The 24027-nt window shown below is 36.3% G+C and overlaps 1 pseudogene; it reads right to left on the reverse strand.

Moving 5' to 3' along the window:
* Positions 1-20876, reverse strand: part of LOC101331272 (ubiquitin-conjugating enzyme E2 Q1 pseudogene) — a 37321-nt pseudogene extending 16445 nt beyond the window's left edge.
* Between the last annotated feature and the right edge of the window lie 3151 nt (positions 20877-24027).

Below are 24027 nucleotides of genomic sequence, written 5' to 3' on the forward strand. Positions count from 1 at the left end.
TGTGAATAGTGCTGCAGTGAACACAGGGGAGCATATATCTTTTTGAATTACAGTTTTGTCTGGATATATGCCCAGGAGTGGGATTACTGGATCATATGGCAATTCTATTTTTAGTTTTTTGAGGAATCTCCATGCTGTTTTCCATAGTGGCTGCACCAACTCACATTCCCACCAACAGTGTAGGAGGGTTCCCTTTTCTCCACACCCTCTTCAGCACTTATTATTTGTAGACTTTTTAATGATGGCCATTCTGACCATTGTGAGGTGGTACCTCATTGTAGTTTTGATTTGCATTTCTCCAGTAATTAGCAATGCTGAGCATCTTTTCATGTGCCTCTTGGTCATCTGTATTTCTTCTTTGGAGAAATGTCTATTTAAGTCTTCTGTCCATTTTTCGATTGGGTTGTTTGATTTTTTTGTTGTTGACTTGTATGAGCTGTTTGTATATTTTAGAAAATTAAGCCCTTATTGGTCATATTGTTTGCAAATATTTTCTCCCATTCTGTAGGTTGTCTTTTCATTTTGTTTATGGTTTCCTTTGCTGTGCAAAGGCTTGTAAGTTTGATTAGGTCCCCTTTTTTTTCTATTGCCTTGGAAGACTGACCTAAGAAAACATTGGTACGATTTATATCAGAGAATGTTTTGCCTGTGATCTCTTTTAGGAGTTTTATGGTGTCAGGTCTTATGTTTAAGTTTTAAAGGAATAGTTTTATCTTTAAAATCAAATTTATCATCAACTTGTAAAATTATTTGAGAAAATACAGAACTTGTTTTACTTACACACTTATATGGAATCAGGTAAGTTTGGGGTCATATGTTTAAAAGAGGTAGCATCACTTCTAAGTCCTCTCTGTAAGACAGAAATAGTAGTCCCAAATCATTGTGCTCATACCTGAGTTGAGACTTGTTATTACTTTCATGCTTTTAGGATTTAACCTGCAATCAGTGTTTTAAGTGAAAAAGAAAAGTAACAATTGGTAAGGCTGATGTTATTTAAATGAAAGTAGCTAGAAATATGCTCTACTGTTACACCAAATTTCTCTGTTTGCTCTCTTGCTACAAACTGATCAGGAGTTTCTAATGATGCTTTGAAATTAGAAATTATGTGTAGAATGTTTTACATCATTGGGCTTTATTTTTGTTTCTAAGAAAATCCCAGTCTTTATTTTTCCTTCTACGTACTGGGAATGATCCCATTATGGGTAAATTAGTATTTTTAAAAAATATTCAGCTTTCTCCTCATTCATAATCTTTTAGTCAATAAACAGTGCATCTTTTCACTTAGCAGAAGTTGCCATATTGAACAGCTTTTACTGTTTTTAAAGTGGCAGAATGTGGATAGAAGAAGAAATGACATTTTAAGAGACACAGGGTGAAACACTGGTGGCTCTCCTATAATATTGCAGGAAAAAATATAGTCTTCTATCTCTTTCAAGGACAGAAGAGTTTCACTTTTTATTTATAATCTTATCAGTAAGTTGTAAGTACTGTTTAAGCAGGCCTGATTCTGTTCTTGATAATTATAGTTTTTGATATGCAGATAATTTTTATTTTCAAATCAAATGTCATAAAATTTTTCTTTTCCAGTTTTCAAGGATCCATATTTGACTGCTTTAAATTTCTGTCCACTTTCTGAATGAGAACTGACTTTGTCCCTAGAGCTCCCACCCATTGGTGATATCTGCCTTCTGGGGATTTATTCCAAAGTAAGATCAATGATGCATCCTTGGTATCTACCCAGAAAGTCTGTGGCTCAGCAGATATCTGGGTGATGTCTTTACATGGAAATATAATTAAAAATAAATATCTAATTTAGTGCCACATTATTTATTTTCCTAAGGCTAAAGAGGAGCAGTCCTATGATTTTATCCAGCATCCTATATCTTTGAATTCATGCCGTGACAACTGCCTTTCCTTCCTTCTGTGACTTTAAAGACAAATTTCAGTTGTGCACAAGTGAAACATTAAAAATTGCCAATGCAAATTAAAAAGAGTTTGAAGGCATTAAAGAGGCACCAGAAGCAGAGAGAATAGAGAGAAATAGAACTCTTGAAATGAAATAAACTAGGTGAGATCCACACGTAACTGACTTTTCCCTGAGGGAATTCTCCAGTCTATGTGAGCACCCCAGAGTTCAAGGTGAAAGATGCAGTCTTACTTGACTGTAGAGTTAGACATAACAATGTGAAACTGACAAAGAGATTAAAAATTGAGAGGAAAATGATAGAAAGTAGTTAGACACAGAACAGGAAGACCTAAATATGCATACAGACTCCTATAAAATTTTCAGTTTATTCCTAAAGTGTAAATGTATAGAGCAAGACTTCAAGGGACCCAGCAGAAAGCAACAAATAGAATCCTTAAAATGTGAGCAAAGATTTCATCAGCTTCAACACTGGAGAATAAGAGTTTTGTGTTGGAGTCCTGTCAAGTTGGGGTGGTTTGATAAAAACCTTGCTTTCTGTGTAAAACTTAGAAGGGGTATACTTTAGGAATGAAGTCTCCAGTAAGGGCCATGCCCAAGGACCAAGGGCAAAAGCAAAAGAGTCCTGCCCTAACAAAACCTAGTAAAAACTTTCACAGAATTAAAGCTATCTGTAAACAATATAAATGTGTGCTAGAAAAAATTCTGAGATACCTAACAATACCTAGCATTTCTACAAAGCATTATATTCAATTTTCAATATAACAATACTATAAAAAATTACTATACACATGAAAATATCAGGAAGTGCCATCACATTCAAGAGAATAAAGAGCCAATGGAAGCAGACCCAAAGGTGACTCAGATATACACAGGCTTTATAACTTATTAGTATGTTAAATAATTTACAAGAAAACATGGACATAATGGGTGAAGGCATTTTCTCAGGAAAGGAATAAAAAGTGTAAAAATGAAGCAATCAGAAATCCCAGAACTAAAAAATACAACATCTGTAGAAAACATCATTAGGTGGGATTATGAGCAGATTGGACATAGTTTAATAAAAGCATTGAACTTGAAGAAGGGTTAATGGAAAATTTGTGGGTTCTTTAATCTTTGTATTTGTAATTTGCAACTCTGAAACTCTAACTCATGTTTAATTTAAAATCCAAAGCAAATATAAACACACAAAAATTAAAGTTTGAGAGTTTAAAATGTTAAATATACATAAAACTTAAGTTTTTAAATTTGAAGGAATTTCCACTATTTCTCCATTTCTTTTGATGTGTTCATGACTGCTTCAGTCACAAAGGCTTAAACTCTACTAGACATGGCTCTCTTGACAAATTCATCTAGTGAATCATTAAGTCAGTCTCATGGCAAAAAATTTCTGTTCATTCTTTCAGTTTCTTTTTTTTTTTTTCCTGCTGAAATTACCTTCCTCCCTAAAAATAAATATGCCCCTTGTCAAAATATGAATATAAATTGATAGGTGAATGAATGGGATTATTCAGTACTTAAAAAATGAACAGTTTTCCCATGGCATTGAGTAAATTAATAAAAAGGAAGATCCTTTTCTTCTGCTCAGGGAACGCAGAGCTCCTTCAAGGTTTATGTGAGAGACCTTACTTATTACTTATCCACAACTCCCCCTTTCTTGCTGGCTATCAGAACCACAGTTGTTTTTTCATTTTGTTTTGTTTTGTTTTTTTGAAGAACAGTAATATGTCCAATATCAGGGAGTAAATCATGACTGTTCTAAGTGAACCCCTGTCTCCATCTTTCCTATTTGCCATGTACAAATTTTCCAGTGTCACTTATAGCCATGGGAACATTTTCTGGCCCATAAGATGTAATGAGATATCTTTTTTTTTGGGGGGGGGGGGGGCGAGTCTTCAATTAAAGCTTTTATTTCCTGATAAGAAGACATAGACTCAGGAGGAGAAAACCCTCCCCTCTCTTTCTAATTTTAAATATAACTGTGACATCTGGAGCTTGCAGCTATGAGGCAATAAACCTAAGACAAACAAACTAAGGCAATGAAACATACAAAACCAAAAGAGCCAATGTGTCAAAAAGAATGGGCAAATGGAAAGAGTCTAAGTCACTGATGATTACATTAAAATTTGAACTAGTCTTTAACTTCCTATCTCTGGACTTCCTATTAAGTGAAATAATCATAGCTGTGATTTTAGCAACAGTTAGTTGGATTTTTGTTATTTGCTGCCCCCAAACTCTTGATGAATAAAGATTACCTCCATGAAATAATTTAATACCAACACAAGAAAGCATGTGATTGTTACCAAAAATCATGATGGATTATTGTAATATGAAAAGACAAATTTGATAAATGTGTACTTTTGAGTCAGAAAAACTATCATGGAATGTTTGCCTGTAATGACCATGAGTTGTGCTGATTCTTAAAGTTTTCCTATCTCAGAGAACATGAATAGTACGTGAAAGTAAACTCAAAACTTTTCCCACGTTCTATTTTCATGAAGGTTGAATTTACTGGATAATAAAGTTCTGTTTATGAAAATTACCTCTGCTATCATTATCCCTAGTAAATGTGTAAAATGAGGTAATAGTGTATTTATGTTTTTCTCACAAAGTTTCTGGATTGGAAAAAGATCTTCTGAGCACAATACCTTTCCAGTTGTTCAATTCCCTTTACACATTACTGTTAAATGTTTGGCAGGCCTGTTCCTAAGTTCCACTGGTAATGAGGAACTGGAATCAGTACACTTTATCTTCTAGCGGTACTGGACTTATGACAACTCTCTCTTTCTGTGGACTAGAAATATGTATTCTGTAGTTTCTTCCCATTGGTGTGAATTAGTATTGGAAATGTATAAAGATAGCTATTATTTCCTCCCTGACACTTTTTCAGTTTACTCATCCCCAGTTCTGAAGAGCAGTTTTATAGTAAAGTTTTATAAACCTTAGTCATTTGTGGGCTACCTTCATGTTTTTTTCCATATCAACTAAACTATCATTTATTCAATAACTTATTAATGTGACTCCTCATCTTACTTAAATAATTCTACCTCCCCCCCATGCAGTAATAGACATTAAATCACTAGTTTGATTCCTTAGTTATATTTTTCTAATAGGCATTATAATAAACATTAAAATAAAAATATTCATGTTTAGCCTAAGTAACATGTGTAACACATATTGAGAAATACTGCATTAAATATATTCCTATAAAGATTTTGTGTGTCTTAAAACCTTTCTACTTTCTCTCCTGACTATGTTAAAGCCTCTTTTTCATTCTTCGTTTCCATCCCTCTCTCCCTCCCTTCCTTCCTTGTGACAAAACAAATTAAACTTATTTACCATGAAGCTAAAAAGTATAATGAGTTTGAATCTTTCAACTTGAAGAGAGCTCTCATTTCATGATTACAAACACGTAGGTTATTTTTTCTCTTAGCTACCACAGAAATATTCAGGTACCCTATACTTGTTGAAGCATGCATTCTTTAGGACTGAAGTAAACATAGTTTTTTTATTAAAAATTAAGAAGAAAAGTGAGATAATTTTTATCCATGTTATTTAAATTGATATAGGAATACCTCAGTTGGAAGGATAGCTGTTTTAATAATAGAAGTTCATCCTATTTTTAATAAATATAATAAGGTAGACATGGTTGTAATTATTTTCTAGGAAACAGTTGTGGCTATATCAAGGAAATTAAATAAATCTTAATATAACATTTTCCAACATTTTTAAGAATCAAATCCTACATTTTAAAATAAGAAAATACAGTGTAGATTATAGCCATTTTCATGTGTGAGATGGTTCCTTATCTCTTTTTCTCTAATCAAGCTTTTAGTTGCTTCACATTGTCTGGCCAATTTTAGGTTTATGCCCATCAATGCTTGGCAGCCTCCAGCATGTCATAGTCTTGTTTTATGAAGACCCTAGACAACCATTCAAACAGATTGTGTGATTCCAGAGAGGGCTGAAGGTGAGGTTTAAAAATGTCAGTAACTCAAATTTATTACACTTCAAGATGGAGGAAGAATAAGATGTGGAGATCACCTTCCTCCCCACAAACACATCAACAATACATCTACATGTGGAACAACTCCTACAGAACACCTACTGAACACTGGCAGAAGACATCAGACTTCCCAAAAGGCAAGAAACTCCCAATGTACCTGGCTGTGTGGCTGAAGGGTCTTGGTGTTCCAGCAGGGTGTCAGGCCAGAGCTTCCGAGTTGGGAGAGCTGAGTTCAGGACACTGCACCACCAGAGACCTCCCGGACCCATGTAATATCACGTGGCGAGAGCGCTCCCAGAGATCTCCATCTCAAGCTCCACTGCTGGACACCCCATGCTAAACAACTAGCAAGACAGGAACACAACCCCACCCATTAGCAGAGAGGCTGCCTAAAATCATACTAAGCTTACAGACACCCCAAGACACACCATTGGATGCAGTCCTGCCCACAAGAAAGACAAGATCCAGCTTCATCCACCAGAGCACACGCACCAGTCCCCTTGGCTATGAAACCTACACAACCCACTGACCCAACCTTACCCACTGGGGGCAGACACCAAGAAAAATGGGAAATACGAACCTGCAGCCTGGGAAAAGAAGACCCCAAACACAGTAAGTTAAGCAAAATGAGAAGACAGAGAAATACGGACCTGATGAAGGAGCAAAGTAAAAACCCACCAGACCAAACAAATGAAGAGGAAATAGGCAGTCTACCTGAAAAAATATTCAGAGAAATGATAGTAAAGATGATCCAAAATCTTGGAAATAGAACGGAGAAAATACAACAAATGTTTAACAAGGACCTAGAAGACCTAAGAGCAAACAATGATGAAAAACACAATAAATGAAATTAAAAATTCTCTACAAGGAATCAATAGCAGAACAACTGAGGCAGAAGAATGGATAAGTGACCTGGATGATAAAATAGTGGAAATAACTACCACAGAGCAGAATAAAGAAAAAAGAATGAAAAGAATTAAGGACAGACTCAGAGACCTCTGGGACAACAATAAATGCACCAACATTCGAATTATAGAGGTCCCAGAAGAAGAAGAGAAAAAGAGAGGGACTGAGAAAATATTTGAAGAGATTATAGTTGAAAACTTCCCTAATGTGGGAAAAAATAGTCAATCAACGCCAGGAAGCGCATTCCAAGGAGAAACATGCCAAGACACATATTAATCAAACTATCAAAAATTAAATACAAAGAAAAAACATTAAAAGCAGCAACAGAAAAGCAACAAATAAGAACAAAGGGAATCCCCATAAGGTAAACAGCTGATCTTTCATCAGAAACTCTGCAAGCCAGAAGGCAGTGGCAGGACATATTTAAAGTGATGAAAGGGAAAAACTACAATGAAGGTTACCCAGCAAAGATCTCATTCAAATCAACGGAGCAATTAAAACCTTTACAGACAGGCAAAAGCTAAGAGAATTCAGCACCACCAAACCAGCTTTACAACAAATGCTAAAGGAACTTCTCTAGGAAGGAAACACAAGAGAAGGAAAAGACCTACAAAAACAAACTCAAAACAATTAAGAAAATGGTAATAGGAACATACATATCGATAACTACCTTAAATGTAAATGGATTAAATGTTCCAACCAAAAGACACAGACTAGCTGAATGGATAAAAAAACAGGACCCATATATATGCTATCTACAAGAGACCCACTTCAGACCTAGGGACACATACAGACGGAAAGTGAGGGGATGGAAAAAGATATTCCATGGAAATGGAAATCAAAAGAAAGCTGGAGTAGCAATTCTCATATCAGACAAAATAGACTTTAAAATAAAGACTATTACAAGAGACAAATCAGGACACTACATAAAGATCAAGGGATCAATCCAAGAAGAAGATATAACAATTGTAAATATTTATGCACCCAACATAGGAGTATCTCAGTACATATGGTAAATGCTAACAGCCACAAAAGGAGAAATCGACAGTAACACAATAAACGTAGGGGACTTTAACACCCCACTTTCACTATTGGACAGATCATCCAAAATGAAAATAAATAAGGAAACAGAAGCTTAAAACGACACATTAAACAAGATGGACTTAATTGATATTTATAGGACATTCTATCCAAAAATAACAGAATACACTTTCTTCTCAAGTGCTCATGGAACATTCTCCAGGATAGATCATATCGTGGGTCACAAATCAAGCCTTGGTAAATTTAAGAAAATTGAAATCGTATCAAGTACCTTTTCTGACCACAACCCTATGAGACTAGATATCAATTACAGGAAAAAAACTGTAAAAAATACAAACACGTGGAGGCTAAACAATATGCTACTAAATAACCAAGAGATCACTGACGAAATCAAAGAGGAAGTCAAAAAATACCTAGAACCAAATGACAATGAAAACACATGACCCCAAACCTATGGGATGCAGCAAAAGCAATACTAAGAGGGAAGTTTATAGCAATACAATCCTTCCTCAAGAAACAAGAAAAATCTCAAATAAATAACCTAATCTTAACAGCTGGAGCAATTAGAGAAAGAAGAACAAAAAACACCCACAGTTAGCAGAAGGAAAGGAATCATAAATATCAGGTCAGAAATAAATGAAAAAAATGAAGGAAATGATAGCAAAGATTGATAAAACTAAAATCTGGTTCTTTGAGAAGATAAACAAAATTGATAAACCATTAGCCAGACTCATCAAGAAAAAAAGGGAGGAGACTCAAATCAACAGAATTAGAAATGGAAAAGGAGAAGTAACAACTGACACTGCAGAAATACAAAGGATCATGAGCTATTACTACAAGCAACTATATGCCAATGAAACGGACAACGTGGAAGAAATGGACAAATTATAAGAAAACCACAACCTTCCAAGACTGAACCAGGAAGAAATAGAAAATATAAACAGACCAATCACAAGTACTGAAATTGAAACTCTGATTAAAAATCTTCCAACAAACAAAAGCCCAGGACCAGACGGTTTCACAGCCAAATTCTATCCAACACTTAGAGAAGAGCTAACACCTATCCTTCTCAAATTCTTCAAAAATACAGCCGAGAGAGGAACACTCCCAAACTCATTCTACGAGGCCACCATCACCCTGATACCAAAAGCAGACAAAGATGTCACAAAGAAAGAAAACTACAGGCCAATATCACTGATGAACATAGATGCAAAAATCCTCAACAAACTACTGGCAAACAGAATCGAACGGCACATTAAAAAGATCATATACCATGATCAAGTGGGGTTTATCCCAGGAATGCAAGGATGCTTCAATATACACAAATTAATCAATGTGATAAATCATATTAACAAACTGAAGGAGAAAAACCATATGATCATCTCAATAGATGCAGCAAAGCTATCGACAAAATTCAACACCCATTTACGGTAAAAACCCTCCAGAAAGTGGGCATAGAGGGAACTTACCTCAACATAATAAAGGCCATATATGACAAAACCACAGCCTACATCATTCTCAATGGTGAGAAACAGAAACCATTTCCACTAACATCAGAAACAAGACAAGGTTGCCCACTCTCATCACTCTTATTCAACTTAGTTTTGGAAGTTTTAGCCACAGCAATCAGAGACGAAAAATAAATTAAAGGAGTCCAAATAGGAAAAGAAGAAGTAAAGCTGCCACTGTTTGCAGATGACATGATACTATACATAGAGAATCCTAAAGACACTACCAGAAAACTACTAGAGCTAATCAATGAATTTGGTAAAGTAGCAGGATACAAAATTAATGCACAGAAATCTTTTGCATTCCTATAATGCTGAAAAATCTGAAAGAGAAATTAAGGAAACACTCCCATTTACCATTGCAACAAAAAAAATAAAATACCTAGAAATAAACCTACCCAAGGGGACAAAAGACCTGTATGCATAAAACTATAAGATACTGAGCAAAGAAATTAAAGATGATACAAACAGATGGAAAGTTATAATATGTTCTTGGATTGGAAGAATCAACATTGTGAAAATGACTCTATTACCCAAACAATCTACAATCTACAATCCCTATCAAACTACCAATGGCATTTTCTGCAGAAGTAAAACAAAATATTTCACAATTTGTATGGAAACACAAAAGACCCCGAACAGCCAAAGCAATCTTGAGAAACAAAAACAGAGCTGGAGGAATCAGGCTCCCTGACTTCAGACTATACTACAAAGCTACAGCAATCAAGAAAGTATGGTACTGGCACAAAAACAGAAATGTAGATCAATGGAACAGGATAGAAAGCCCAGAGATAAACCCACGCACATATGGTCACCTTATCTTTGAAAAAGGAGGCAAAAATATGCAATGGAGAAAGACACCCTCTTCAAAGTGGTGCTGGGAAAACTGAACAGCTACATGTAAAAGAATTAAATTAGAACATTCCCTAACACCATACACAAAAATAAACTCAAAATGGATTAAAGACCTAAACGTATGGCCAGACACTATCAAACTCTTAGAGGAAAACACTAAGAACATGTAGAACACTCTTTGACATAAATCACAGCATGATCCTTTTTTTTTTTTTTGCGGTACGCGGGCCTCTCACTGCTGTGGCCTCTCCCGTTGCGGAGCACAGACTCCGGACGCGCAGGCCCAGCAGCCACGGCTCACGGGCCCAGCCGCTCCACGGCATGTGGGATCTTCCCGGACCTGGGCACGAACCTGTGTCCCCTGCATCGGCAGGCGGACTCTCAACCACTGTGCCACCAGGGAAGCCCAGCATGATCCTTTTTGACCCACCTCCTAGAGAAATGGAAATGAAAACAAAAATAAACAAATGTGACCTAGTGAAACTTAAAAGCTTTTGCACAGCAAAGGAAACCATAAGTAAGACGAAAAGACAACCCTCAAAATAGGAGAAAATATTTGCAAACAAAGCAGCTGACAAAGGATTAATCTCCAAAATATACAAGCAGCTCAATATCAAAAAAACAAACAGCCCAATCCAAAAATGGGCAGAAGACCTAAATAGACATTTTTCCAAAGAAGATAGACAGATTGCCAACACACACATGAAAGGATGCTCAACATCACTAATCATTAGAGAAATGCAAATCAAAACTACAATAAGGTATCACCTCACACTGGTCAGAATGGCTGTTATCAAAAAATCTACAAACAATAAGTGCTGGGGAGAGTGTGGAGAAAAGGGAACCCTCTTGCACTGTTAGTGGGAATGTAAATTGATACAGCCACTATGGAGAACAGTATGGAGGTTCCTTAAAAAACTAAAATTAGGGCTTCCCTGGTGGCACAGTGGTTGAGAGTCCGCCTACTGATGCAGGGGACACGGGTTCATATCCTGGTCCGGGAAGATCCCATATGCCGCCGAGCGGCTCGGCCCGTAAGCCATGGCCGCTGAGCCTGCGCATCCAGAGCCTGTGCTCTGCAATGGGAGAGGCCATAACAGTGAGAGGCCCGCGTACCACAAAAAAAACCAAAAAACAAAACAAAAAAAGAACTAAGAATAGAACTACCATATGACCCAGCAATCCCACTGCTGGGCATATACCCTGAGAAAACCATAATTCAAAAAGAGTCATGTACCACAATGTTCATTGCAGCACTATTTATAATAGCCAGGACATGGAAGCAACCTAAGTGTCCACTGACACATGAATGGATAAAGAAGATGTGGCACATATATACAATGGAATATTACTTGGCCATAAAAAGAAACAAAATTGAGTTATTTGTAGTGAAGTGGATGGACCTAGAGTCTGTCATACAGAGTGAAGTCAGAAAGAGAAAAACAAATACCGTATGCTAACACATATATATGGAATGTACAAGAAGAAAATGGTCCTGAAGAACCCAGGGGCAGGACTTGAATAAAGATGCAGACATAGAGAATAGATTTGAGGACACGGGGAGGGAGAAGGGTAAGCTGGATGAAGTGAGAGAGTAGCATTGATGTATATACACTACCTAATGTAAAATGGATAGCTAGTGGGAAGCAGCTGCATAGCACAGGGAGATCAGCTCGGTGCTTTGTCACCACCTAGAGGGGTGGGATAGGGAAGGTGGCAGGGAGACACAAGAGGGAGGGGATATGGAGATAAATGTATACGTATAGCTGATTCACTCTGTTATACAGCAGAAACCAACATGGCATTGTAAAACAACTATACTCCAATAAAGATGTTAAAAAAAATGTTAGTAACTCACACATGAACCTCTCTAAATCAACTCTCATTTCATTTGCAGAAAGACAGTTTTGAAACTTGATTTCTAAGGATTTAACAATAAGTAAGCTCACTGCTCTCAGGATCACATGAGATAGACTAGGGACATGCTCACATTAATATATCTTAACGTAATGTTTTTCAAACAAATATCACTGTATATTTTTAATGTCACATAAATGAGAAAAAATATCCTCTGATGTGAATTAATATACATGAATGCAAAGAAAGTCAACAGAAATTTACAGAGATTGATAAACTGGAATAAAGTAATGAAAACTTTTAAAAAATAGCTTTATATGAAAATTATAATATGTTCTTAAAATGAAGAGAAAGAAACTCACATAATTAAAAAGTGAACTGGTTTGGCTGCAGATATTTCAATCAGAAGGACACATTTTAGTAGATAAAATTATGTTAGATCCTCATGTATACTCATCTTGCAGGTGTGACTATTTGGATATATAATATATTGAGATGAAAATATTCAACGTATGTAGTTAAGATACATGGATTAGCCTCAAATTCAATTCCTTTCATCTAGATTTGTTGTGGGAGATAAATAAGTGATAACTATTCAAATGCTTGAGTAATGAGAATTCAAGTCAACAGTTTCTTTTGATACTACTTATTCTCCAAAAGCCCAATCGGGTCATGAAATTTCAAAACAAACCAAACAAAAAAAATTTATACGTTGCTTACATGAGGGAAATCTATGGACCTTCTGAAGATGTCTGTAATGTGCTTCATCGTGAGAAGCAGAATTCTTCAAATTGCACAATGTTTTTTATGGTTGGTATTTAAACATAAGCTTTTGGCGTAGGTTGACTCATGGGACAACCCCACCTCATCCTAATGGGTTTTATTTAAAGCAACACAGAGATTTTTTGGTTGAATCTTGCTGCTTTTTGTTGTTGTTGAATCTTGTTTTCATAGGTCTAAATCTCCCATTTAATCAGTTTCACAGTAGCTTCTTTGTACTGCTGAAAAATCATATATAAATTTTCCTCTCTGTTTTTATTTTTCTCTTCTATTTAAGTGAAAGATTTGTGAACCTTATTAAAATAGGATTTATCCATTCACTTCTGCTTTATTCAACTACCTGTGCTACTTTGTGATATGGAAGTTGCTTAGTTGCTTTTATACTTTGGGTGCAAGTATCATATTTAAGATCATATAAAGATGTGGTAGGCCATTTGCTTGGTGTTCCATGGAATGAAATCTTTAAGAAACCAGAAATAAACACAATTATTATCAGTATAAGTTCTCTGCCAAGAAACAGAAAAAAGATTCTTGAATAAGAAAAAAATACTCTGAGCGGGTGATACCATGGTCTGTGATCCATATTTGTGCTGAATTAGATGTTGCTGATGGTCTAAATCAAACAATTTTTCAACAGATTTGAAATCTAATTTTTTTAATCATAAAGATTTGTTTACATTGATTTCTCTATATTCTTCTATTCAGTCATCCCAATGGTAATGATCTATATTTGGGAATCAAAGTTAAAAGTCAAAACATAAGCCAAGAAAAAAAATAGGAGTAGGAAAATTTGCCTGTTACCTCATTAACTGATTATCTAACCATCCAAAGTTAAGGTTTAAATATTATTAAAATGGGATTAATTTTCCCCTCTTCTAAAACCACCTTCTTATCACAATCTATACTTAGATTGTGTTAATTTATATGTTGACCTCTGTAGAGTTGGTTGCCTGTCTGTTATAAAATAGGTTTCATAAGGACAGATACTTTGTCTGTTGTAGACTCTACTATATCACTGGCATTTAGCACAGTACCTGGCACCTGGCAAATGTTTGTTACAGTTGAGTGCACAAACGGCTTAGGATAATGGTGCCATAAACCAGGCACTATCCGTGTTTGCAGACCATAACCCAAAGTCCTAGGTTGGACAGGCATTTAAAGCTCACCAGTCCAATTCCCAGTGAAGAATTCTACACGTTGTGTAATTAAAATATTGTCATATGGATTTTGCTCCTTGGAGCAACAGAAATGAAGACACTACTGTAACTGCTTGAGACAACTATCATTGCTTCTGCTGTCTCCTATTGTTTTCTCTCTGACTAAAGCACCAGAATTTCATTCTGCTCACTCTCTTTTGAGTTCTCTGGTGTGATCCTCTAGTATTTCAATGCTTGACTGTGAGAGGAAAGAGTCCTTGCTTTTAGATACACTACGTTGCTGGATTCAGTTAATACAGGTGACTGATTACGAAGTCCACTAGGTGATTAAGTCTGGCTGGAACCAGAAATGGAAAATCTTAAGAAAAACCTTTATCAGGGTTCCACAGTGGAGAAACACCAACTCTGAATGGCTTTACAATGTTACAGTGTAGATAATAGAAACTAAAAACGTTATTAAAAGGAGTATAGAAGTTTTCCATTTCTATCAAGACATCTAAATTTCTGATTTCTTTGGCTCTCTGATTAGGAAAAAAGTACATCTTTACATATTTATATATAAAAGATAAAAATAACTGTTTGACTATAAAGTTTCCAAAGTTATTTATAATTTTAAAAAAGTACTTGATAATGCAAATGCCTCTCTTATTGGTTTAAGAATGAGGAAGAAGTGAATGATTAGAGAAGAATTCATTTTGAAAAGTCATCTACTTAAGATGACTCTGGAGGAGTAAACATAAGCTTCTTTAAAATAAGCATGATTATGAGACAACAAATAACAACAAACTAAAGTCTGAACACATTCACACTGAGAAAGAATTCTAGCCCCTGACGTGCAGATAGAACCTGGTGTTGCTGCAGGCTGATCTGATGCTCGCAGTCATGCCGCGGAGTTCCCCTGTTGAACATAAACTGACTTAGAGAACATCAACATCAGACGCGGCAACCCCATGAGCATGATGGATCAAGACAAAAATAAGACCACTGTGTAATCACGCTTGAACACGGACTAAACATGAACATTGTCTAAACCATGAAACACCAAACACTTCATTCTCCCATATGGTATGCGTGACTGTTGCTCTAGAGCTGAAGGATTTAGTCTTCCCTTCTTCTAGATAAGACTTATTAATACATCCATTCATAGAATTACCCCACCTCCTGAGAATATCCAGTCCAGACCAGAGCCCCACATCCTTAAACTCTCCCCAAGATCACTTAACATGATCCCAAATTCTTTAACAAGAATATAGTGTTTTCTAACCCTCTCTTACTGAGTCATCCCATGGTTCCCATGGCAAGTGTTGTCTCTCACTGCTGTGGATAATAAACCTAACTTGTTCACCTACAGCTGTAACACTGGTGGGCTTTGGTTGGAGAGCACTAGCAGCAGACAGGTGCCTTGGACACTTTTGGTACGATGGTGCTTGTGGTAAGGGTAGGGGTGAATAACCCTCTTACAGTTTTAACTGACACCATCTTCCTAGCTAACACTGGGAGGTGTTTGAGCCATTTGCACTGCCCAAGTGCTCCACACTTAAAGCATATCTACCGCATGTAAAGACAGATTTCTACAATAGTTAAAGCAGATTGTGTGTTACCTCCAAGGATTACTAGTTGTGCAGTTCACTCTTAACGGAGAGTCCTTTTAAATAACAAATTCTCCTAGTGCTTTTGAAGTGTGATTGATTATCAGAAATTTGATTTAAGAGAAACTTTTCATGAACACATTGAAAGCAGAATACAGCTGTAAGGGGAAATATTAGAACTTGTTGGTCTAGACAGTAATTCGATTTGCATTCATTTTTTAGTATCTAGATGCACTATTCTAAACTTAATTAAAGCCAACAGGGAAAAAATTCACTTGAAGAAAGGATGTTTCTTAAGGGCCCATGTGAAATACGAAAACACTTCTGATTTTTTAGACGAACATTTTATCACCTGAGGTAGAGAGAAAAATGCACTTTTTCTGTATTTCCCAGAGAATAAGTTGGCATAAAACATTTTTAGTAATTCAGTTTTTAAAGATAAACAATTCCTATTTTCTTTCCTATGTATCTTAGTTCTTTTTCAATGTTATGTAACAACAAGACACTCTTCACAGCAGATGCCTTGTATGAATGAAACTGGCTTTAAAAAATTCTATTAGATCTTGCTTTACAAGGACTTTATTGGAAATATGTATATGTTTTTAATATTGCTGAAAATGCTTCATTGCTATAAAATGGTTTCCTTTCAAATTGTTGCCATTGTTTCTGACAGAAGCTCACCAGCCAGAAAGAGCCACATTTCTGCTCTTTTCTGCTATAATATACCTGATGAAGAAGTGATTTCTCATGGAATCTATGCAAAACTTGCTCACTGGATTTCATTCATCGTATGAATGGCGAAATACAATGTTTTAAAATTTTAATCGCAATTTCTACCTGCCTTTACTGTCACAAAAATAACCATACAGTTCATCTGAGTGAGCCTTTAAAATGTAAGAATAGAAATGGCAAGGTGAACCTCTTAAGTTTCATTTCTATTTAAGGTCAATATTGTGTTCTGAGGAGGTGGCTGAAGGTAGTGGTGACTTGAAGAATACCTAGGATGGCAAAGGTGCATGGAAGTAGCTGGTACATGGTGCACAAATGCCTTGGAGGGAAGCATAACTTGGTTCACGTATGCAATCGTTTGTGCCTTGAACTTCCTCTACCTTTATGTTCCCATTTTTTTCAGATAAATTTATTTATTTAAAAGTGATTTAAACTAATGATTTAAATAAAGTAATTTAACCAGTGATTTAAACTAGTCACGCTAGAACATCTGGAGATTATCATTACCAGTTTATTTCATCTTAAGAAAATACTTTTAATCTTAGTTTTGAAGAACATAGTTTTTTTTTAAAATTAATTTATTTAATTTTGGCTGCATTGGGTCTTCGTTGCTACACGTGGGCTTTCTCTAGTTGAGGCGAGCAGGGGCTACTCTTCACTGTGGTGTATGGGCTTCTCGTTGCAGTGGCTTCTCTTGTTGCGGAGCACAGGCTCTAGGCATGTGGGCTTCAGTAGTTGTGGCACTCAGGCTCAGTAGTTGTGCCTTGCAGGCTCTAGAGCGCAGGCTCAGTAGTGGCACATGGGCTTAGTTGCTCCACGGCATGTGGGATCTCCCGGACCAGGGCTCGAACCTGTGTCCCCTGCATTGGCAGGCAGATTCTTAACCACTGCACCACCAGAGAAGTCCTAGAACATGGATTCTTAAACTGCTGTTTGAAGATGAAGTCTTCAAATCAACTAGTCCAATGGTTTACAACATCAATTTAGAGACAGAACCCATTCTTCTGTTAAAGCTCATTTGACATCCCCAAATGTAAAATACATAACATCAGAACTTACGCATTATTTTTATGTATTGAAGTAGGAGAAAGAGACATAAAGCTCTTCCTGCTCCAATATCCTGTTTATTCCCTCTCTCCTTCCCTAGCTGGGTAGTCACTGAGGCATTCTGTGAAATTCTATGATCTTCAGGAACGTGGGTAGGAAACTTCAGAGGATAAAGGCCTTCATTGTATCAGGGAAGTGATTCAGTTCTTTCAAGAAGAATTGAGTTTTTTGAGAGGCGACAGCCATTGAATGATAAAGATTGAACCCGAATACAAACACCTTCATTCCAAGCCTGGTTGTTTTCCATAAATCTTATTACACATTAGTGTAATTCTTTAATCATTAGGTCATTTTTAGAAAAATAAGGTGCATGTCAGAAGGAACTGAAAAGTATTTCCATTTGAGTAGAAAAGAGAATTATGAGGATAATGATTTATACTCTTGTTCTTAAAATCTTCTACTATATTTCTTCTTGAAATTATAACTATAATTACTTTGAAACCAACATACAATCAGTTGCCTATATCATAGAATCTCCTTGTTGAGCAGACTTGGATACGGGACCATAAGAACAAGTTAAGATTTCATAAAATAAAATTTTTGCTTCATGTCTCACTCTAACTACTACTAACATATTTAGTAAAGAAAATAATAAATTGGTATCTTTGCACAGCTAGCTGCTTCTCATCCTTCCGGGACCAAGTTAAATTTCATTTCCTCAGAGAGGCCCTTCTGCAGGTTCTGCTTGTCATTTTCTACAATGACATTTGTTTACTTCCTATAAATGAAATAATCCAGATTTATCCTTTTTTTTTTTAAAGGGCTTCAAACGCTTGGCTTTTTTAAAAAATTGATTAATTAATTTTATTTATTTTTGGCTGTGTTGGGTCTTCATTTCTGTGCGAGGGCTTTCTCTAGTTGTGGCAAGCAGGGGCCACTCTTCATCGTGGTGCGCGGGCCTCTCACTGTCGCGGCCTCTCTTGTTGCGGAGCACAGGCTCCAGACGCGCAGGCTCAGTAATTGTGGCTCACGGGCCTAGTTGCTCTGTGGCATGTGGGATCTTCCCAGACCAGGGCTCAAACCCGTGTCCCCTGCATTAGCGGGCAGATTCTCAACCACTGTGCCACCAGGGAAGCCCCAGATTTATCCTTTTTGTATGTGCTTCCTTAGTATTTATCTTTCTGTACATCTGTACTGTAAACTCCATCATACCAGAGTTCATGTCTTTTGTTCTTGGTCATTTTTGTATGGTTAGCAACTAGTATATTTCCTGTCACATGGCAGGTCCTCAATACATAATTACTGAACAATAAATGAATATATTATATAGATGGCTATCTCATGTGTGTAAATTGATCATATATAACACTTTCTAAGATGCACATCACATATATTTATGTACACGCATTCCCAAATTGATACTCAATTTTGAAAAGTTAGAGTTGTACATGTTCCTACACTTGTTAGTGGCAATTTTTGGATGATATCTTGATGTGCATTTGTGGTGCTTATATTCACTTACAGAGTTCAGTGAACAAACTTCATGAGGAAATATTCAGCCATATGCTGCTTCAGAATTGCAGTAAGAGTGTGACTAATCTCCGCAGCTCTTTCTTTCAATAACTCTGAATTTCCAAATGGTTCAGTTACTTTCATTTTAGGTTTCATTTTTGGCTTTCTCTCCAATTGCCGCAAAATTACAAGGAAAGATTGGACATAAATAGAATGTTTTCTATCCCTTGGGTACTTATAACTTTGAAAATAATAATGTACAAAAATTACTGGATTATGTTTAATAAACAGCTCAGAGTGTTCTAATCAATCAAGTAATCAATTTAGCATCTCTTTATTGAGTCCCCATATGGGCAGCACTGTGATACAGACACATAAATATATAAACAAAGGTCCTTTCCTTTAGAGAATATAGTATCTATTAATGATAAATATCATCCTACAAACCAATTCATTAATTGCTTAAGCCAACTAGCACTAATTATGTGTGGAATCGAGGTAACTGAAAAAATGAATGATCACTGTGTGCTGGAATAATGATGAAAGGTTTAATGGAAGTTAGATTTAATCTTAACTTTGAGGGATGGGAAGTATTTGGAGAGGTTCTGGCCTTTTGGCTTTTTCAGGACCTGGTAAGGGTGGGAGGGAGCAATGCACAAAAGTTCAAGCTTCCAAGGTTAACGCAGACAAAGAGGGTTGGTTGAATATGGTAGACCCAGCATTCTGAGAAGGAGAGAGAAATGAATGGGTGTTTTTAGGTTAAGAAAAGTTTATGGAAGACCTAAAATGTGAAACAGTCTCACGTAGTACGTAATAGGGAAGAATCTTTTATCCCTAAGTAATTCAGTGATGGGATGCAAAATGTATTTTTAGAAAAATTAATGTGGCAGTGATACACAGAATTAATTTAAAATCAAAAATGGAGTTAGGGAGAGGAAATAAAAATATATGCTTAACTATTTTCTCAATACGTTCTAGTTTTTTAAAAACACTCTTTAGTCATCCAAGACATAATTTCTGACTAGAACAATATACGAATCACTCACAGCTTAAATATGACAAGGTATGTACTAAACAAATCCCAAATTGCAGATGTATAATTTAGAGACATTTTTGTTTATGAAGATATATCTATTTAAGTACTTCTTACCTACAGTTATATTGAAACAAAACACTCATAGACATCTCTGTGACAGCTCTATGTAGATGAAATGTTTTCATTAGGTTTATAATAATAAACTAAACTCAGAACAAATTCATAGAGTGTGTTTAATGGTAGGAGATGAAATGAGAAGAAATTCATAACAATATCTCAGTAGCATTCAAATTGAACAGTAGATAGCAAGTGGGTGATTACCATTGATCTACTTCATATGCACATACAACAGATATTATCTTTAAACACCTCCAAAATTATGTTTCTTGCTGAAATCCACAATCAATAGCTTTAAAAATACTGAAGATTTGATGCCAGGGACGGAAAGCTGCTGGCAGCATCTGGGGCGTGTCGGGAGGAGAATGAGCATTTCCAAAGGTGACAAAAAACAGTTCAGTCAATTTGTTCTTGGATTTAGTTCCAGGACTTAAAGGTAATTTTTTTTTTTAAAAAAAAGCTACATTAGATTTAGCGACATCAACAGCTAGGATGACTTTATTCCCAGGATTAACCAGTTACCTATCTATCCAGCTGAGCAAACCAGAAACCCAGGGCTCATTCTGGGTGTGTTTTTTATTTGCACAGCCCGCATCCATTCCCTTATCAAGTGCTGTTGGTTTTACATATACCACTGTAATCAGTCAGCTTCTCATCGTCTCCACTGCCTCACCTTTGTCTGAAATAGGATCATGTCTTCTGTGATTACGTACCCTGCATTCATGCTGGCCCTTGTCTGGTCTGTTCATGACATAGCAGCCAGCATGATCTTTTCCATACCTCTCCCCATTCCCACATTTAAATCTTTCCATGACTTCTTATTCTCAGGAAACAATTCAAATCCTTAACAGTGGCTAAAGGACAAGTGTGTTATTATCACTGCCTGTCTCTGCAGACTCCCTGCTCACTACGCCCTCCCCCAGTCTTGTCCTAAGAGCCGTTCTCTTCCCCCACATGGGTTCTGTGCACATACTGTTTCTTATGTTCGGAAGGCCCTTGTGCCTCCTCTTTTCCTGCCTGACTATTATCGGTTCCTTGAAAATTAGCTTCAACATACTTCCTGAGGGAAGACTTCTGTGAACTCCTAGTTTAGAACAAATGATATTACGTGTTATATGATGTCCTAGGATCATGCTTCTTTTATTCAAATCACTCAACTTGTCTATAATTATAAACTTGTCAATGTGACTTTTCATTTTATTGACATTTTATTGATACATTTGTCTCCTGTACTATATTTTGTGTGCCATGAAAGCAGAGGTCATGGCTCCTTTCTCTTACCGTTTTATCCATAACACCGAGCAACATGTCTTGCACACAGTGGGTATCTGATCTGCTTTTACTCCCACATTTATGACTGGTACTTCTTAGATCCACTGACAAGTCCCTTAACCACGAGTCATTGTTTTCCAATCAATAAAATGGGTAATAGCACTAAGTCCCATTTCTGTCAAAATGTTTTCCTTTTGACAGTATGTGCTTAAGCTAAATAGATGCAGTTTGACTCAGGAATTTCCCAAGACCCTCTGACTCATGAATTCCACTCCTAGGTATAAACCCAAAAGAAGTACATACCTATGTCCCCTAGTAAATATGTATAAGAAAATGTTCCTTGCAGCATTATCATACTAGCTAAGTTCAGAAAACAGCCCAAATTTTCATCAAGTACAAAGTGAATAAATAAATCATGATTCATGCAATGAAATATTACCCACGATGAAAATGAAGAAAACAAAAGTGGATGCAGCTCATGAGCGTAACAATAAGCAAGAGAAGCCAAAAACAAAACAGTACATACTGTGTACTTCCAGTTACGCAAATTTGAAAAATATGCAAAACTAATAGGAGTTAGAATAATGACTAAATTTAAGGGGATACTGACCAGGAGGTGGTGTGGTAAGAGCTACTGAGGTGCTGGTAAAATTCTGTTTCTTGATCTGAATGGTAGTTACGTGGGGGTTTTTATTCTGCAGAAAAATTAATGAGTTTAAAATTCATCACTGTGTCCATTTTCTGTATGTTTGTTATACTTTACTAAAAAGTTTAATGTAAAAAATCCATGATTATAGATAATTCCAAGTCCTAATATAATGGGTGAATATGAGAAAACAGGTTTTATCTAAGGTATGTGAGGATATTTATGAAGGTGTTAAAGTAATTTTCTCAAGAAAAGACTATATGAGATGTACAGATTAAGATACTTAAAAATAAACAAGTTATTGTTCTGGATGGAGTAAGCTATTTAAATTTTGAATCATTTCTATGTTGTTATACTATATTAACTAGAAAATGATAATTTATATTTTCAAGATATTAACTTATGTACATTCTCCTGATTGTTAACTGAGACAAATATTTTTATTGTTTTGCACTTAGACACTGGCTAAACTCTGTAATTATGGGCAACATTAAGTGAGCACTTATTATATGCCAGACATTGGGCCAAATACATTATATACAATATATTATTTAATCTCCATGACAACCATGTACACTTGGCACTATTATTTTCTTCAACTTAAAGAATGAGGAGGGACTTCCCTGGTGGTGCAGTGGTTAAGAATCCACCTGCCAGTGCAGGGGACATGGGTTTGATCCCTGGTCCAGGAAGATCCCACATGCTGCGGAGCAACTAAGCCCATGTGCCACAACAACTGAGCCTATGCTCTAGAGCCCCGCAAACCACAAATACTGAGCTTGTGCACTGCAACTACCGAAGCCCGCATGCTCTGGGGTCCGCATGCCGCAACTACTGAGCCTGCGTGCTGCAATTACTGAAGCCTGCGTGCCTAGAGCCCATGCTCTGCAACAAGAGAAGCCACCGCAATGCAAAGTCCACGCACCACAACGAAGAGTAGCTTCCACTCACTGCAACTAGAGAAAACCTGCGGGCAGCAACGAAGACCCAACGCAGCCAAAAATTAATAAATTTTTTTAAAAAATGAATGAGGATGCTGAAGTTGAGAACTTAAATACCTTGAGGAAGGTGACAGAATGAATAAGTGATGGAGCACTGAATTGAACTGAAATTGAGGGTTCTAGTTCCAGTATCTTAACTGTTACTCTGGCTCTCAACAGATGCTGAATAAACTCATCAATATTTGTTTAATATAAGAAATAAACTGAAAAATTTTTACATAGTTATATTTGTTAAAGACTTTCTTACACTGCCTAAGGGATAGGCCCTTGCAATCTAAGTGTTTACATGACTAGACCACTTATGAATTTTAGGGATTTAAACTAATGTAATTTTTAGTTCATCCAGAATAGAATAGCTAGAGCTGACAAGGTCTTTAAGAATATGGGCAAAGCGAAGACAACCTTTGGGATGGGAGAAAGTATTGTATATGATGTGACCAAGAAGGGAGTAATTTCCAAAGTATACAAACAGCTCATACAGTTTAATATCAGAAAAACAAACATTCCAATCAAAATGTGGGAAGAAGACTTAAATAGACATTTCTCCATAGAAGACATATAGATGGCCAACAGACACATGAAAAGATGCTCCGTATCACTAATTATTAGAGAAATGCAAATCAAAACCACAATAAGGTATCACCCCACATGGGTTGGTGAAGCCACTATGGAGAACGGTATGGAGGGTCCTTAAAAAACTAAAAATAGAGTTACCATATGATCCACAGATCTCATTCCTAGGCACAAGTCCAGAGAAAACTCTAACTTGAAAGATACATGTACCCTGGCGTTCACAGCAGCACTATTTACAATAGCCAAGACATGGAAGCAACCTAAATGTCCAATGACAGATGAATGGATAAAGAAGATGTGATATATATATATATATATATATATATGCAATGTATATATATGTATGTATGTATATGGAATATTACTCAGCCAGAAAACAGAAAGAAATAATGCCATTTGCAGCAACACTGGTGAACCTAGAAATTATCATACTAAATGAAGTAAGTCAGATAGAGACAGATATTATATGAT

The sequence above is a fragment of the Tursiops truncatus genome, chromosome 10 (genome assembly GCF_011762595.2).
Source record: "Tursiops truncatus isolate mTurTru1 chromosome 10, mTurTru1.mat.Y, whole genome shotgun sequence".
Taxonomy (NCBI): Eukaryota; Metazoa; Chordata; class Mammalia; order Artiodactyla; family Delphinidae; genus Tursiops; species Tursiops truncatus.